Here is an 18,843-nt window from a genome sequence, read left to right as displayed (position 1 = left end):
TTAAAAAAAAAAACCTGATACTCTCTCCCAAATATCTAATATACAGAACAGAATTTTAAGAATAAATTTTATTTCATTGATATCTGTCATTTTTAAGCCAAAACCACATTGCTACAATTATTGAAATTTGATCATTCAATTAAACTCCTTGTACAGTGAATACCTTTTCTTATACTTTTGTTTTCAGTTGACTTGCTTACTCTCAGATGTGTATTACCTGAATGGAGTTTTAAAAACAATTTGTCGGGAAACGGACTTTTGCCCAGTGGTTAGGGCGCCGTCTACCATATGGGAGGTCCGCGGTTCAAACCCCAGGCCTCCTTGACCTGTGTGGAGCTGGCCATGCACAGCGCTCATGCGTGCAAGGAGTGCCGTGCCACGCAAGGGTGTCCCCCGCGTGGGGGAGCCCCACGCGCAAGGAGTGCGCCCGTGAGGAAAGCCGAGCGCAAGGAGTGCCGTGCCACGCAAGGGTGTCCAAGGAGTGCGCCCGTGAGGAAAGCCGCCCAGCGTAAAAAGAAAGAGCAGCCTGCCCAGGAATGGCGCCGCCCACACTTCCCGTGCCGCTGACGACAACAGAAGCGGACAAAGAAACAAGACGCAGCAAATAGACACCAAGAACAGACAACCAGGGGAGGGGGGGAAATTAAATAAATAAATAAATCTTTAAAAAAAAAACAAAAAAAAACAATTTGTCAAGTACCATAAGAATTTTATTGGGGCTTTCTAGCTGATTATAAAGAAAATATATGTGAATTTTAGAAATGCAACATTTTTAAAATATCATGTTTTTATATACTAAGGCGTAGGATTATATCTGTGTTTTAAATCCTTTTCCTATATTCTTTAAACTCTTCTACTTGAATTTAATTCTTGCTGGTCTACATACACTTAAATAGAGATTATATGTTTAAAAAAGGAATCTTAAAATACGTGTTCCACAGCATACTTCTTTTCACTGAAAATTATGTCTTTGATATCCACAAAGCCAAATTTATTTTAGGGTTGCATGTTCATGCACAACACCATGCTTATCCTTGTAGACCAATAGGATTCTATTCTGTTGTATCTTTAAGTTCATCTTTATAACCCATGTAAATTGTATTAGTGTCCTTTTTATGAAATAAGTGTTGAAATGATATTTTTCCAAAAATTAATGACTATTCCCACTACTATTAGATAATTCATTTTTCCAAAAATTAATGACTATTCCCACTACTATTAGATAATTCATTTTTTCAGCATTCTTTTTTAATTGTTTTCCAAAAACCACTGTTGTAAGTAACATAGGATTCAATATCTAGAAAAGCAAATAGATCCATTACCCTTCATTTTGAGGTAGTTCTTGAATAATCTCACTTGTTAGATACTCTTGCAGCTAAAATCGAACCATACTTTAAAAATTCCTAATGAAGCAAAAATTAGGTTTTTAAGATAGCTATTGTAAACATCAAAATATTTTTGAGAAAAAGTAAGACCATTTGACTTTCACATTTGTTGCCCCAGATAATATGCATATATGCTCTTCTTGAAGACTACTTTTATTCCTTCATAAAATGTTTATCGTTTTCAGTCATAGGACTTAAATAATTCTTTAGTATATGCTTTTTAATATTTAATTTTATGCATTATAAATTTGTACTGTCTAGTTGATTTTTCAAAATAATCAATACCATTATAAAGTGAACATACTGATTTATGCAGATTTCTTTTATTTGCCCAATTTGCTTATGGCTATTTTTTGTTATAATTTTTATGGGGGGATAGGGGTTCATGGATTGTACTGATTGGGAAAAACATCCTAAATTAAAATGAATCCTCACCTCACATTGCCTCAACAGATAGCCATTAAAACTAATGCAAATATAAGTATAATTGATGCCTAAGAGTTGCCTCCTGAAAACCTCCTTTTTACTCAAATGTGGCCTATCTCTAAGCCAAACTGCAAACATGCTCCCTACCTTCCCCCTGATGAGTGACAAGTCTCAATGGCACCAAGGGGTTACAAACATGCGTTAATTGGTGATGCATTTGCAGAAAGAACTTGATCAAAAAAGGGGAAATACTAAATAAAATTGAGTTTTTATGTCTAAGAAATTTCAAAGTGTGTCGGGAGGTCATTCCAGAAGTTACACTTATGCAGATTGCAGCGAGACTTTACAAACTGAAACAGTAAAGAAAGCCTCAAACAAAAGTGCTCCTGAGGGCCCTAAGGATATCCACACAGCATAGGCAATTCACACAGCCTTGTGAAACTAACACCCCCTCTGTGGGACTTATCTGGGAATATATGTAAAAGTATTTCCCCAATGTAACATAGTTATACTAATTTATAAACTCCCTAAACAGGTGGCTGATGGGTATGGAGAAAGGCAGGAAGAGATGAGAGGTGGAGGCGTCTTTGGGACATGGAGCTGCCCTGGATGGTGCTTCAGGGGCAATCACCGGACATTGTAAATCCTCACAGGGCCCACTGGATGGAATGGGGGAGAGTATGGGCCATGATGTGGACCATTGACTATGAGGTGCAGAGGTGCCCAAAGATGTACTTACCAAATCCAATGGATGTGTCATGATGATGGGAACGAGTGTTGCTGGGGGGGGGGGGGGGGAGAGGTGGGGTGGGGGGGGTGGGGTTGAATGGGAACTCATATATATATTTTTAGTGTAATATTATTACAAAGTCAATAAAAATAATAATAAACTCCCTAAACACTATTCTACTCCTTTTATTTGAACCTATAATTTTCAATTTACCTCTTAAGTATACTTCTCAAGAGACTAAAAGGCCTTGAATTATTCATATGGGGGTTGAGCCCTGAAACCTACCAGATATGTGGTCTGGTCAACTCCTATGTTCCAGTTTTTGGGCCTGCCCTTGACAACCAACTAAATGATAAGGATGGACCAGCCCTACCTGGTACATTTTTAAGAACAGGTATTCCTAATTTTTTTTATGGTTTGAAAAACTTGAAACTAGAAATAAAGTGGCTAATAACTTTGCAAATGACATATTTTTTATTTTTAGAAGATATTTTTTATTAAACTACTATAGATACAAAAATACTTGTTTACTTTAACTCCTGAAAAACATTAAAATAATGCATAATGAAAAAAGAAATAGTTACTCTTTTTTTTAAGATTTATTTTTTATTTATTTCTCTCCCCCCTCCCTCTTGTCTGCTCTGTGTCCATTTGCTGTGTGTTCTTCTGTGTCCGCTTGGATTCTTGTCAGTGGCAGTGGGAATCTGTGTCTCTTTTTGTTGGGTCATCTTGCTGTATCAACTCTCCATGTGTGCAGTGCCACACCTGGGCAGGCTGCTCTTTCTTTACACAGGGCAGTTCTCCTTACAGTGCGCAGTCCTTGCACGTGGGGCTCCCCTACGCAGGGGACACCCCTGCATGGCAGGGCACTCCTTGTGTGCATCAGCACTGAGTGGGCCAGCTCACCACATGAGTCAGGAGGCCCTGGGTTTGAACCCTGGAACTCCCATGTGGTAGGTGGACCCTCTATCCATTGAGCCAAATCCGCTTCCCCAAAATAGTTACTATTGATACCTCTTCTAGTCTGTGCAGTATTTAAACTTCACAGCATAGAGCACTTTCTTCCACACTCTTTCCATGTTCAAACAAAAATATATGTACTCATGTATATGGCGTTTGGAGATGTATTCTACAAAATCGGATCTTATAAGCATTTGGAAATTTCCATTTTTCATGTTACTATTAATCATAGTTACAAAGTTTGATCCATTCTCTGGTTTTATATTCATGTTTCTGGAAATCTGGCATCTTAAACCATAAGGGATGAATTTTAGCATACGTTCTGAGTGATACAATTTTATGTTTTTTCTCTGCCTAAAAACAAAATTTCTCAGTGGCATTGGCACTAATTCTTTTGTTCCTTAGACCTATGGAATCTTACGAGAGAGCTTTCTACAGTGCTTTAATTATTATAATTTGAATATGTGGTTATACTCTTTTCATGCACAAACCATTCCTTCTTTTATTTCTTGAATACTTTTACCTCATTATTCTTTAGGATCAGTATTAACACATAGTTGTTCAAATTTACCCAAACATCACAAAGGGATTTTTAGCATGAGAAGACTATAGAGAATTTGAGTAAACTCACTATTTTTGCAGTACTGGACATTCTCTTCCACCATCACGTGTATGACTTCAATTGTGTAAGCTCTTTTATAACCCTCAGAACAGTTTTTTAGTTTTCTTCATTTCTGTACTGAACATTACTTGATCAATGTGTGCATGGTTTTAAACATTTTTTTCTTTTTCTTTTTGTAAATGGGATCATTTTTATTGCTCTTCTGACTCTCCTGACATATCAATAATATATTATAAATTTTGTAAGTGTATTTTCTCTCTGACTACAGTACTGACCCCTTTTCTAGTCCTCATTCTTTTCCAGATGATTTTACAGTTTTCTTAAAATGAACAATATCTAATTCCAGTAAACTTAGATGTGAAAAATGAAGCTACGTATCCCTTTATTATATTTAATAAGTGCCTTCTATTGCAGACCCAAACCAGCCTATCAACACTACTATATGTAGCTTTAGGGACTATGCCCCTCCCTTCCCATTGACACCTGGTCCTTTATGCCTATAATGTTCTTATTTATTAAACTATGTGGGTGACCCATAAAGAGTTCAGATAGACTGCGCTGCCAACTCAGTGATTAGTTTGCCTAGCATTCTCCACAAATCCAAACATCTTCTTGGTAACAATAACAGAAATTAAATACATGAGATATTCTTATGTATTAACAATGATTATATCAAATCCTTATATTTCGTTGGGTAAGTAAATGGTTTTTTAATTAGGAACCAACATATAATATTTTGTTAAACAGAACATTGGTTGCAATATGCGAGATGGCTTAGGATTCTGTATTTCTTTTTGTTTGCCAAAGTACTTCCATGTATTTGTCTTAATCAGTCCTCAATAAAAGTCTGTGACATGGAAGGAATGAAAATTTTCTAAATCATAAGTTTGAAGTGAGAGTTAAATAAGAAAATATAGGTAAAAGGAACTTAATTTGGACACACAGGCAATTTCTTAATACATGCTAAATTTGTTAATTTCATATATATGTAATATATGAAATATGGTATATGATTTTTATACAAATTAGGAGACTTGACTTGGAAAAGTAACTGTCTTCTTTAAAGTTAAATCACTATTAAATTGCCAATGTTTCATTTTCTTTCATATGTTTCTTTTAAAATTATTTGGGCCAGGGGAAGGGGCAAGATGGCAGCAGAGGAGGGCATTCCAAGAGTCAGTGCATCCTATTGTACAGTTAGTAATTGGCCAGAGCTATCTAAATCACTTGTTTTGGGGGGGGGGGGGGCAGGTAACCAGAAGAGCATCCTGCAACATACTTGGAAGAATGGAAGGAGGAAACCACCCGTCTACAGTGAAGATTCATGACTAGAGCACATCATGCCATAAAGACCAGTGCCTATCCCCCACGAAAGTTACAAGACACCTCAGCTGCTCTTCCCTGACTGGAGTTAGAAACTCTATTTCACAAAAACAGGAAAGGATCACATGGCTGAGTATTGACTTCAGGTACTGATTAGTAAACCTATCTTGCAAAAGTCCAATCCTAAGAACAGTTAAAATTTGAACCTGTCCAAGTCAGAAAGAGGCAAGTAGCTTCCATTTTAATCCTGCCCCATGCATGAGGGAAAGTGGGGCTGATTGAAAATTGTTGTGATGGTAAGGGCAGGCTTCTTTCCACCCAGCACAGATTGCTGCCCTAGCCTGGGCTCCAGCCCTGTCTCTGGCAGGCAGGAAGCTGGGGGACCTATACCAGCCTCACTAGGCAATTGTAGTCATTTCCAGCCCACACCGACTAGATTGTTGACCCCCTGTAGCTCCATACCACCCCTGATAGGTCAGGAGAGCAGGGGGTGGTGTTTCCTCAGCCTCTCCAGGAAACTCTAGGCACTTTTGGCCCACACAGACTAGATTTGGGGGCACTCATGTGGCCCATCCAAAGCCCAATAGGTCAAGAAGGACAGTGCTCCTCTAGCATCTCTGGGCAACTGCAGGTGTTTTTGCCCTGCATTGACTAGAATGATGGACATTCCTGTGGTTCCATGCCCATCCCTGACAGGGCAAGAGGGATAGTGTTCACTCAGCTTCTCTGGGCAACTCCAGGAAGTTTTGGCCTGCATAGACTAGAGTTTTGGACACATTTCGGATTCTGTCCCCATACCTGTCAAGGCAAGAGGAATGATAGTGCTCCCTCAGCCTCTCCAGGCAACTGCAGTTGAGTTCTGCCCAAATCGACTGAACAGGAGGGGTTGCAGGGTTTCTTCATCCTCACAGATAGTATGGGGTGGGGAGTGTGCTATGTTTCCTCATTCTCTTGGCAAATGCAGCTGTTCTGAGCCCATGCAGACTAGACTTTGGACACATCTGTGGTTCCATCCCTGCCCATGATAGGGAGGAGGAGGGATAGTGCTCCTTCAGCCTTTGCAGGCAACTGAAGTTGCTTTTGGCCCCCATGGACTAGATTAGGGGACACACCAGTGGCTCCATCCCCACCTCTGACAGGGCAGGAAGAGGGACATTTCTTCCTCAGTCTCTCTGGGCAACTGAAGCCACTTTTGGCCCACACAGACTATATTGTTCAACACATCTATGGCTCCATCTCTGCCAGTGACAGGGTAGGAGGAGGGACAGTGCTCCTTCAGCCTCTGGGCAATTGCAACTGCATTTGGCCCACATGGACAAAAGTGTTGTACACATCTGTTCCTCCATTCCCACCCCTTGCAAGGGTGGAAGGGGGCAGGTGCTTTGCCAGTCTCTATTGGCAACTGTGGTCAGTTTTGACCCAGATAGCATAGTTTATTGCCCATACCTACAGCTCAATCCCAGTCTCAGGCATGGGAGTAAGGGTGTGGAATTTCATCAGAATCTCAGGGCAACTGCATCCTGTCTTAGATTAATGCACACAGTGGTGGCTCCATCCCTACCCCTGGCATGGGGAAAGGTGAAAGAAGCTTCATCAGTTCCTGGGGCAACACAGGTAGCTTCAGTCTCGATGGCTTATTTTATCAACCAAAACCTCAGGTCCCGCTCCACAACAAGCAAGGGAGAAAGGGTAAGAATCAGATGAAAAAGAGCTGAAAAAATTCATTAATTAAAAAAATTAATTAAACACAAGCCAAGATAAAGTTCCAAATTAAGTTTAAGCAAGTATAAAAAAGGTGGTGTAGGACAAAGCTAAGCAAATAGAAAGCTCTAGACTAAAGATAGAATCTGAGCTCAGAATAATTACAACAAGTAAATCACATGCTGAGAAACCAACAAAAAATTATAAGCCATAGCAAGAAACAAGAATGTATGGCCAAGTCAGAGGAACAAACTGGGCCTCCAAATGATAAGAGCTGAGACATCTAATCACAGATGTTCAAACAAATTTCCTTAATTTCAATGAGATGGCCAAAGAGATTAAGGATATTAAGAAGACACCGGGAAAACCACACAAAGTAGAATTTGAAACATACCTAGAAAAACAGAAGATCATATGGGAATGAAAGGCACAATAAATGAAAGTAAAACACACTGGAGGCATATAACATATTTGAAGAGGAAGAAGAGAGGACCAGTGAAGTTGAATGCCTGGCTTCTAAATGTAAACATACAAAAGAAGAGATAAAGTAAAGAATGGAAAAAGATAAACAGGGTCTCAGGGAATTCAATGATGGTAAAAGATGTGCAAGCATATGTGTCATGGATATTTCAGAAGGAAAAGAAAAGGGAAAAGGGGCAGAATACTTGAGCAAATAATGATAGAAAATTCCCCAACCCTATTGAATGGCTTAGATATCAATTTCTAATACTCACAACAAAATCCCATTTGAATACATCCAAATAGAACTACTCGGAGACACTAATCAGAATGTCAAATGCAAAAGATAGAGAATTTTGAGAGCAGCAAGAGCAAAGTGATTTATAACATACAATGAATGCCCAATAATATTAACTGCTGATTTCTCATCAGAAACCATAAAGCAAGAGGCAGTGTTATGATATGTTTAAGATACTGAAAGAGAAAAACTGCCAGTCAAGAATCATATAACTGGCAAGATTGTCTTTCAGAAACCAGGTTGTTTAGAATGTTCACAGATAAACAGAAACTGAGAGAGTTTGTAAACAAAGAGACCAGCGCTGCAGGACATACTGAAGTGACTGCTACAGCCTGGAAAAAATAGACAAGAGAAAGAGGTGTGTAAGAGAGTCTTGAAATGAAATTTATATCAGTAAAAAGTAGTTAAAAGTCTCAAAAGAATGGTGAAAATAAGATAGGATTAAAACCAAAGGTCAAAATGGATAAAATAAGAACAACATTTACAGTAATAACATTGAATGTTAATGGATTAAACTCACCAATCAAAAGACACAAGCTTGTGGAATGCATCAGAAAATATGAGCCATCTATATGTTGTCTGCAAAAGACCTTATACTCAAGGTTGTGATAGAACAAAAGTGAGAAGCTGGCAAAAGATACTGCACACATGCAGTAACAACAACAAAACCCTGGAGCAACTGTACATTTATCAATGAAATAGACATTAAAAGAAAAGATTTTATTAAAGGAAAGGAAGGATATTATATATTAATAAAAGGAACAATTCAGCAGGAAGAAATAACAATCATTAATGTATATGCAACTCCATGTGGCATCCCAAATTACATGAGGGAAGCACTGACAAAAATGAAGGAAAAAATAGATGTCTCTATGTAATAGTTGGGGACTTCAATATATCATTCACATCGTTGGGTAGAACATCTGGGCAGAGGATCAATACAGAAACAGAGCTTGAATCATATGATAAAGGAACTAAACATAATAGTCATATACAGAATATTGTACCCCCAAAAAGCAGGATATACATTCTTCTCAAGTGCTCATGCATCTTTCTCCAGGATAGACCATATGTTGGGTCACAAAGCAGGTCTGATTAAATTTAAAATTATCAAAATTATACCAAACACTTTACCTGATCATAATGGAGTAAAACTGGAAATCAACAACAGATAGACAAGTGCAATGACTGTCTCATGATGATGGAGGAGGTTGTTATGGGGGAGGAGTGGGATCAGGGGGTGGGGGTTATATGGGGACCTCATATTTTTTGAATGTTACATTAAAAAAATAAAGACAAAAAGACAAATAAAAATAATAGGTAGAAAAAGGAAAATTTCAGAAATATATGGAGAATAAACATATTATTAATCAATGGGTTCAAGAGGAAATTACAAAAGATATCAGTAAATACCTCAAGACAAATGAAAATGAGAACAAAGTACATCAAAACTTATAGGGTACAGAAAAGTCAGTGCTGAGAGTGAAATTTATAGCCCTCAATGCTTATATGAAAAAAAGAAGAAAAATAAAATCAATGATCTAACTACACAGCTGGAGGAAGTAGAAAAAGAACAGCAAACTATTCCCAAATCAGGCAGAAGGAATGAAATAACAAAGATAAAAGCAAAAATAAATAAAATTGAGGAAAAAAAAACAACAAAGAAAATTAACAAAACCAAAAGTTGGTTCTTTAAGATGATCAACAAATGAAAAACTTCTTTTCTAGACTGATGAAGAAAATGAGAGAAGATGGAATTATATAAAATAAGAAGTGAAAATGGGGACGTTACTACTGACTCCAGAAATAAAAGAGATCTTAAGAGGTTATTATGAAAAAATATATGACAAAAAACTAGGCAATGAAGTTGAAGTGTACAAATTCCTAGGAACATATGAAAAACCTACACAGACCCTAGAAGAAATAGAAGACATCAGCAAACCTATCCCAAGTGAAGAGATTAAAATAGTCATCAACTCCCCAATATGAAAAGCCCTAGACCAGATGGCTTCACAGGTCAATTCTACTAAGCATTCGAAAAAAAAATTTAATACCAGTCTTACTCAAACTCTTCCAAACAATTGAATAGGAATTAATGCTACCATACTAATTCTGTGAATCCAATATCATCCTAGTACCAAAGCCAGATAAAGATATTATCAAAAAAACAAAATTACACACCCATATCCCTAATGAATATAGATGCAGAATCATCAACAAAATACTCACTAAATGAATCCAACAACACATTTAAAGAATTATATTTCATGATCAAATGGGTTTTATACCAGTTATACAAGGGTGGTTCAACACAAAAATATCAATCAACATAATACATCAGCATAATAAATCAAAGAAGAAAAATCAAAGGATCATCTTGATTGACAAAGAAAAGGCATTTGACAAAACCAGTATCCTTTCTTCATAAAAATATTTCAAATAATAGGAACTGAAGGAAACTTTCCTAACATGATAAAGGGCATATATGAAAAACCCACAGTTAGCATTATACTCAATAAAAGACTGAAAGCTTTCCTATTGAGAAAGAGAAAAAGACAAACACGTTCACCATCATCACTGTTGTTCACTGTAGTGCTAGAAGTTCTAGCTAGAGCAATCAGGCAAGAAAAAGAAATAAAAATCATCCATATTGGACAGGAAGTAAAACTTTTACTATGCACAAATGATATCCTATACCTAGAAGGTACTGAAAAACAACAACAAAGCTACTAAAGCTAATAAATGAGTTCAGCAGAAGGTCGGAATTAAAGATTACTATGCAAAAATCAGAAGTGTTTCTATACACTATTAATGAGCAATATGAGGAGGAAGTCAGGAAAAACATTCCATTTACAATAGTGAGGAAAAAATAGAATCACATATTTAGGAATAATCTAAACAAAGGACTTAATGCACTTGTATTCAGAAGACTTCAATGCATTGTTAAGAGAAATCAGTGAACACGTAAATAAATGGAAGAACGTTCTATGTTCATGAATTGGAAGAATAAATACCCTTAATATGTCAGTTTTACAGAAACTGATACACAGATTAAATACAATCCTGATAAAAATTTCAAGTCTTTTTTTAAAAAGAAATAGAAAACCCAAGTATCAAATTTATTTTAATAACCATAAACATCTTAAAAAGGAAGATCGAAGTTAGAGGACTTTCACTTGTGTACTTTAAATCGTATTACCTTGCAACCTTGGTAAAAACAGCATGATACTGGCATAAAGATAGAGATAAACAAGTGGAACTGAATTGTTGGTTCAGAAACAGACCCTTACATCTATGGTCAAGTAATTTTTGAGAAGCCTGCCAAGCCAACCCAGCTAGGGCAGAACAGTCTTCAACAAATGGGACTGGGAGAACTGGACATGCATATCCAAAAGAAAGAAAAAGGACCCCTTACCCACATTATATAGAAAACTTAACTCAAAATTGATCAAAGACCCAGATATAAAAGCTACAACCATAAAATTCCTAGAAGAAAATGTAGGGAAACATCTTCAAAGCCTGGTTGTATGTGGTGATTTCTTAAACCTTACACTGAACACAGGAGTAACAACAGAAAAAATGGATAACTGGGACCTCCTCAAATTTAAACATATTTGTGCTTGAAAGGACTTTGTCAAGAAGGTGAAAATATGTGATTTTTTTCTCATGAACTTTAACAAAAGTAAAATACTAATATATGATGTTAATAATAAGTAGTGTGAGGGGAAAATATTTGGAAATTACATATTTGATAAGGGTTTGAGATCCATGTGATATAAAGAGATCATACAATCCAATGATAAAAAGACAGGCAACCCAATTTAAAAATGGGCAAAATATTTAAATAGACATTTGTCCAAAGAGGAAATTAAAATGGTGAAAAAACACTTTTAAGAATGTTCACTATCACTAGCTATTAGGGATGTGAAATTCAAAATGACAATGAGATATTTTCTCACAGCTCATAGAATGGCCATTACTAAAAAAAAAAAAGCAAACAAACAGAAAAGTACAAGTTCTGGAGAGAATGTGAAGAAATAGTAACACTCCTTCAATATCGGTGGGAATGTAGAATGGTGTAGCCTCTATGGAACACAGTTTGGTGGTGGTTTCTCAGGAAACTAATCATAGAACTGCCATATGATCCAGCAAGGCCTCTACTAGGAATATATCCTGAAGAACTGAAAATAGTGACTTTAACAGACATTTGTACACCGATAATTATAATGGTGGTATTCTCAATTGCCGAAAGATGGAAACGACCAAAGTGTCCATCAACCAGTGAATGGATAAACAAAATGTAATATATACAGCTGCTGTAGGAAGAAACGAAATTGGGACCCATATGGTAACATGGATGAACCTTGAAGATGTTATGCTAAATGAAATAAGCCAGACACAAAAGTAAAATATTGTATGGTCTCACTAATATGAGCTAAATACAAAGAATAAACATGTAGAGTTAAAATCTAGATTATAGGTTATTAGGAGATAGGATGAGGACTGAGAAGGGGGACTGATACTTATTGTGAATAGACATTTTAAATTAGCTTGACTGTAAAAGTGGAGAAATGGGCAGAGTTGATGTTAACAGATTATAGTGAGTAGAATTAACATAGCTGGTTTATAAATGGGATTGTGGCTGAAAAGGGTAGTCTAGGAATGTAAATGTCAACTGAGAGAAAGTTATAAATCTAGGGGCCAAATAACTTAGTGAATCCAGAGGTGGATGAGGGTTGTGCTTAAAAGTACAAATACAAGAATGTTCTTCTATGAACTAGAATAGATGTACACTGCTATTACAACATGGTAAGAATATAGTGATGCATGGAAAAATCACAATTAATATAATTTAGGGCTATAGTTAACAGCAATATTGTAATATGCTTGCATCAATGTCAACAAAGGTATTACATCAACCCTGAGTGTCAATAATGGGGGGGGGTGGATTTTTTCTTTTGTACTAAGGAAATCATTAAAAAATTTATTGAGGCAATGACTGCACAGCTCTGTGAAGAAAGTGAGCATCACGGAGTGTACACTTTGGATAGAATGTACAAGGATTGGGACTGTAGTACAGTGAATCATGTGACAGAAGATGGACTGCAGGTTACCAGTAAATATATAAGATTGTTCTCCCATGAACTATAACAAAAGTAAAATACTGATACATGATGTTAATAATAATGAATGTATGGGAAAAAATATACAAAATACAAGCTATGGATCAAAGTAGTAATAGTCTGATGATCTTTCATAATCTGTAACAAATGTTCTACAACATGGCAAGGAATTGTTGAAGGGGTAATATATGGGAATTCTGCACATAATGCATGATTTTTCTATAAGGTCGCAACTTCTCTAATAAATATACGTATTCAATATTCAACTTTAATGGCATAGAAGTAATAATGATTTCTTATTATTTAGGGAAATACTGAATTTGAAATGTTTTTACCTAGTAGTGTACCAGTTTTCACCATTTCTCAGTTAAATCCCTTAAGTTTTTCAGGTCGATAATAATACCTATATGTCTGATGACTCAAGGATATAAATTGAAATCACATAACACACTCATCATTATCCCTTTGTGCCACTCATGCCCATACCTAAGAAGTCACCGAATAGCCTTGCTCTGGGGACCAGGTCTCTAGCTACCCTTCTACACTTGCCATTTAAATGTAATATCATCTGTGAAATCTGTGGCCTCAGTTAAAATGTTAGAGATTTTTTCCTCTAATAATCCAAAGTTCTCTGAGCAGCCTCCTGAAACCCAGCTCACTAGAGATCTTTTGTTGTAGGAAAACTCAACCTAGTAATAGAAATTAATCTTTATAAGGTAAGATACATTAGGTTTTTCTCATGACTTTTTATCATTTTCAGGTCACCAAACACTTTTCCTCTTGTTGACTCATTTGACCCTCAGGACAATTTTGTGATGTAGTAGAAATCACATCTTTTGATCCACATTTTTTATTGTTTTGTTTTGTTTTGTTTTGTTTTGCTCAGGATTGAATGGTATACTCTACCTGGAAGTACCCTGGAAGCAACCAGACATATAAATAAACATACAACAAATGTTAATTGTTGTTTCACTTTTTTTTTTTAAGATTTTGACAATATTCTTTAATAATTTGTAACAAATGTCTCACAACAAAGCAAAGTATTTGTGGTCACTTGGTAGATGGGACCCCTGTATGATGTTATGTATGTTTGCTTTGTAGTTTCAAACCTTTAATATACATTGTTTATGTGTGGCCATGTAAAAATGATATAAAATAATAATGGGGTGTGTTCGGGGAAATATATACCAAATGTAAAATACTTTGGCTAGTAGTAATATTTTGAGGATGTGCTTTAATCATTAGTTAAAAATATTTCACAACAATGTGAGGTATTTATGGTAGTATTGAAATATGAGAGCCCTGTATAATGTTGTACATGTTTGTTTTATAAGTTCACAATTATTACTATACTCTTATTGTTTATATATGTATGTTTATGTATGAGTGGATATCCTTCAATAATTTTTTTTAAATGGACATATTTATATATTTGAATAAATACATGAAGAGCTTATCATTAATTTTTGAGATTGTATTTTATACTCTACTTAATTTTCACATTCGGCTCCATTCATTCATAAACAACTTTTTTTTTTCAAATTCTACTCAATTTATTCATTTTTAAAAAAAATATTACATTCAAAAAATATGAGGTCCCCATTCACCCCCACCCCACCACTCCCCCCACAGTAACACGCTCCCCCCATCATCATGACACATCCATTGCATCAGGTGAGTACATCTCTGGGCATCGCTGCACCCCATGGCCTATGGTCCACACCATAGCCCACACTCTCCCACGTTCCATCCAGTGGGCCATGGGAGGACATAGAATGTCCAGCAATTGTCCCTGCAGCACCACTCAGGACAACTCCAAGTCCCAAAAATGCCTCCACATCTCATCTCTTCCTACCATTCCCCACACCCAGCAGCCACCATGGCCACATTTTCCACACCAATGCCACATTTTCTCGACTATTAACCAAAATAGTTCATGAATAGAATATCATTAAGTCCACTCTAATCCTTACTGTATTCCTCCTTCCTGTGGACCTTGGCTTGGTTGTGTCCATTCCACATCTATGTCAAGAGGGGGTTTAGATTCCACATAGATATTGGATGCAATCCTCCTGCTTTCAGTTGTAGGCACTCTAGGCTCCATGGTGTGGTGGTTGACATTCTTCAACTCCATGTTAGCCGAGTGGAGTAAGTCCAATAAATCAGAGTGTAGGAGCTGAAGTCTGTTGAGGCTCAGGGCCTGGCTATCATACTGTCAGTCCAGAGATTCAAATCCCCTAGATATATCTTAAACCCCAGCACCAACTACAATTCCAGTAAAGTAGCATGAAAGTCTTGTGAAAAGAGATCCCATCTGAGTCCAGCTCCATCACACAGAAACACCAGCTCCAAAGAAGGGCCAACTAACATGGCAGTGAACCCCATCTGCCATGACCATAGAACCGTGGGTCTCTTTAGCCCTCAAAAGAACCAATACCTGGGATTGTATCTACTTTATTTGTCTCTGAGACTCTGCTCAAGTGTGCATAAGGGCAATCCTTCTGACAACCTACAGACTATTTTTTAGAGACTCATAGCCATATAAACTCATTTCTCCTCTCCATTTCCCCCTTATATTAGGTCAAACAGCATTTTAAACTCCTGTTATTATATGTAGACAGGGATATTCTACTGGTCCACGTTGAACCTTTAATTCAAGGTCATTTTCTAGTTGCATCATCAGCTGGTACTTGGTAGCGGTCCCTCGGTGCCAGGGAGGCTCATCTTCGGGTGTCATGTCCCACGCTGGGGGGAAGGCAGTGCATTTACATGCTGAGTTTGGCTTTGAGACTGGCCACATCTGAGTAACACAGAGGCTGTCAGAAGGTAACCCCTAGGCACAGTGCTGCTCTAGGCCTTGTTCTTATTTCAGGTGTATAGGCTCACAAGCATAGTCATTAGTATCAAGGGGTCACTGTTGGATCCTCATTCCTTCCTGGTCCTTGCCGTTGCACTTGGAGGAATGCCGCTGCTCCCCTAGGAACCACGACAGAACCCCACCCCCCGGCCAGGAACCCAGTACCCCCCCCAGCTGTTGTTTTTAATTGTTTCCACTATGAGTATATCCAAACATTTTGTTGCACCCTGGACACATGCCCTGTATAACTCCCTGTCAACCATATGTCCCCTGTCAATAACATCCCATACCAGTATTCCTCCGCTGCCATTGTTGAACCACAACAATGTTGAACCACATGTTGAACCACAGAGTGATCCAAAACTTCCTGAACAGTGAAGCACAATATAATATCAGGTTCCCTTAATAGTAAAATGTAATGTAGTGATGAGTTTAAAGGTAAGATATAGAATATATATTGATTTGGAAAAATTCTGCATCCTATCTTTTTCTTTTCTTTTTTCCCTAATTATTGATCTTCTCTTCACAAGAGCCTTAGATCACAGTAATTCATATATACAATATACAGTCGTCCCACATATCCATTATAAAACCTTTCCCCTTCCACAGAGATAATCTTTTAACTTATTCATATCATATTAACTGAAACTGATGTACAGATATTGAGATAATAGCTTTCAAACAAGGTAACATTTGTTTTTACATTGTGGTTTATACTCTAGGCTATACAGTTTTCTAAATTTTTTAGTTATCCTATGTTTTACATTATGGTTTACATTATTAGTCTGTCATCCCCTATATGTTTTTGGTGTAATATTACATGTTTTATATCCATCCTTGTGTACTCTTGTGAAACACTTCCCTTGCCCTCACATTTACTCTGGTTCCATCTATTCAATATCTAGTCCCCCCTCCCCTTGTGGCCCACAGTGACAGTCAATCTTCACTTCCTGAGGAGCCATGTTCAGAAATACTTGCAACAGTGCTGAGGGCCTGACCTTCTCAACTGCCCTAATGACCTGGGAGCCACCATATCTCTTGAGATATACATTTCCCTCTATTTGATGGCATTAGTCCTCCCCAGGTTGTGGGTCTACCTTCACTCTCATTATATGGGTCTCTACCCAATGGGATAACCCACTCTGGCAAAATGAGCATTCACATATTCCCTAGGAGTCTCTCCTGCATCAGGTTATCCCCTTTGAGTATCGTAAACAGGTAATTTTCCTAATTATATTTTGAAAAGGTTTTCTCAGCATTATACTCTCAGCCAGCAACTGACAATCTCCTATGTTCATGTGTTGCCCCACCCTCCCCCCAATTTCTTGGGCAATATTAACCATCCGCCCATCCCTAGCCCCCCTCAAACCCCCAAAGCACCAACCAAAGGTAACCCTATGCCCCATTTTATCCCTTCTTTGTACACATACTTACCTCCAGCTTATCATAGATTTCACCCATGTAGATGTCAGCTTACATTCTTCCTCTACCCCCTGATTTCCTGTAAGCCTCTCTTCCAGTCTCTAGCTCTCTGAGGCAGCTTGCTTATTTCATATCATTGAGGTCATGTATTATTTGTCCTTCAATGCCTGGGTTGCTTCACTCAACATAAGGTTCTCAAGATTCTTCCATGTTATCACCTGTGTTTGTAGTGTATTTGTTCTTAAAGCCGAGTAGTATTCCATTGTATGTATATACCATATTTTATTGATCCACTCATCTGTTGATGGGCATTTGGGTCGATTCCAACTTTTGGTGATAGTGAACAATGCTGCTATGACATTGGGGTGCATATATCAGTTTGTGTCCTTGTTTTCAGTTCTGCTGGGTATATACCCAGCAGTGGAATTCCTGGTTCATATGGCAAATCTATGGTTAGTTTTTTGAGAAACCGCCAAACTGTCCTCCAGAATGGTTGGATCCTTATGCATTCCCACCAGCAGTGGATGAGTGTTCCCCTTTCTTCACATGCTCTCCAGCATTTGTATTCTTCTGTTCTTTTCATAGCTGCCAATCTTATGGGAGTAAGATGGTATCTCATTGTAGTTTTGATTTGCATTTCCCTGATAGCTAATGATTTGGAGCATTTTTTCATGTGCTTTTTATCCATTTGTATCTCTTCTTTGGAGAAGTGTCTGTTTAAATCTTTTTCCCATTTTTTAAATGGGTTGTTTATTTTTTTATTTTCAAGGTATAGGAGTTCTTTACATATGCAAGTTAGAAGTCTCTTATCAGATATATGGTTGCCAAATATTTTCTCCCATTGTGTAGGTTCCCTTTTTACTTTCTTGACAAACTCCTTTGAGGTGCAGAAGGCTTTAATTTTGAGGAAGTCCCATTTATCTATTTTTTCTTTTGCTGCTCCTGCTTTTGGTGTGAAGTTCATAAAGCCATTTCCTATTACAAGTTCTTGTAGATGTTTCCCTACACTGCTTTCCAAGGTCTATATGGTCTTGGCTCTTATATTTAGGTCTTTGATCCATCTTGAGTTGATCTTTGTATAAGGTGTGAAATGGTAATCCTCTTTCATTCTTCTACATATGGATATCCAGTTCTCCAGGCAACATTTGTTGAATAGGCCATTTTCTCCCAGTTGAGAGTGTTTGGTGGCTTTATCGAATATTATATGGCTATATATATGAGGTTCTGTATCAGAGCTTTCAATTCGATTCCATTGGTCTGTGTGTCTCTCCTTATGCTAGTACCATGCTGTTTTCACTACTGTAGCTTTGTAGTATGTTTTGAAGTCAGGTAGTGTGATTCCTCCAATTTCGTTTTTCTTTTTCAATATGTCTTTGGCTATTTGGGGCCTCTTTCCTTTCCAAATAAATTTCATAGTTAGTTTTTCTAGTTCCTTAAAGAAGGCTGTGTTGTTTTTTATTGGGATTGCATTGAATGTGTAGATCAGTTTTGGTAGGATAGACATCTTAATAACATTTAGTCTTCCTATCAATGAACA

General features: G+C 37.3%; 1 pseudogene; it reads left to right on the top strand.

Annotated features, from left to right (window-relative positions):
• The first annotated feature begins 12,899 nt into the window (after positions 1-12,899).
• LOC101442783 (U3 small nucleolar RNA-associated protein 18 homolog pseudogene) overlaps positions 12,900-18,843 on the top strand; it is a 129,011-nt pseudogene continuing 123,067 nt past the window's right edge.

This window comes from Dasypus novemcinctus, chromosome X (genome assembly GCF_030445035.2).
Source record: "Dasypus novemcinctus isolate mDasNov1 chromosome X, mDasNov1.1.hap2, whole genome shotgun sequence".
Classification (NCBI taxonomy): Eukaryota; Metazoa; Chordata; class Mammalia; order Cingulata; family Dasypodidae; genus Dasypus; species Dasypus novemcinctus.
This window is presented reverse-complemented; position numbering and strand designations above follow the sequence as displayed.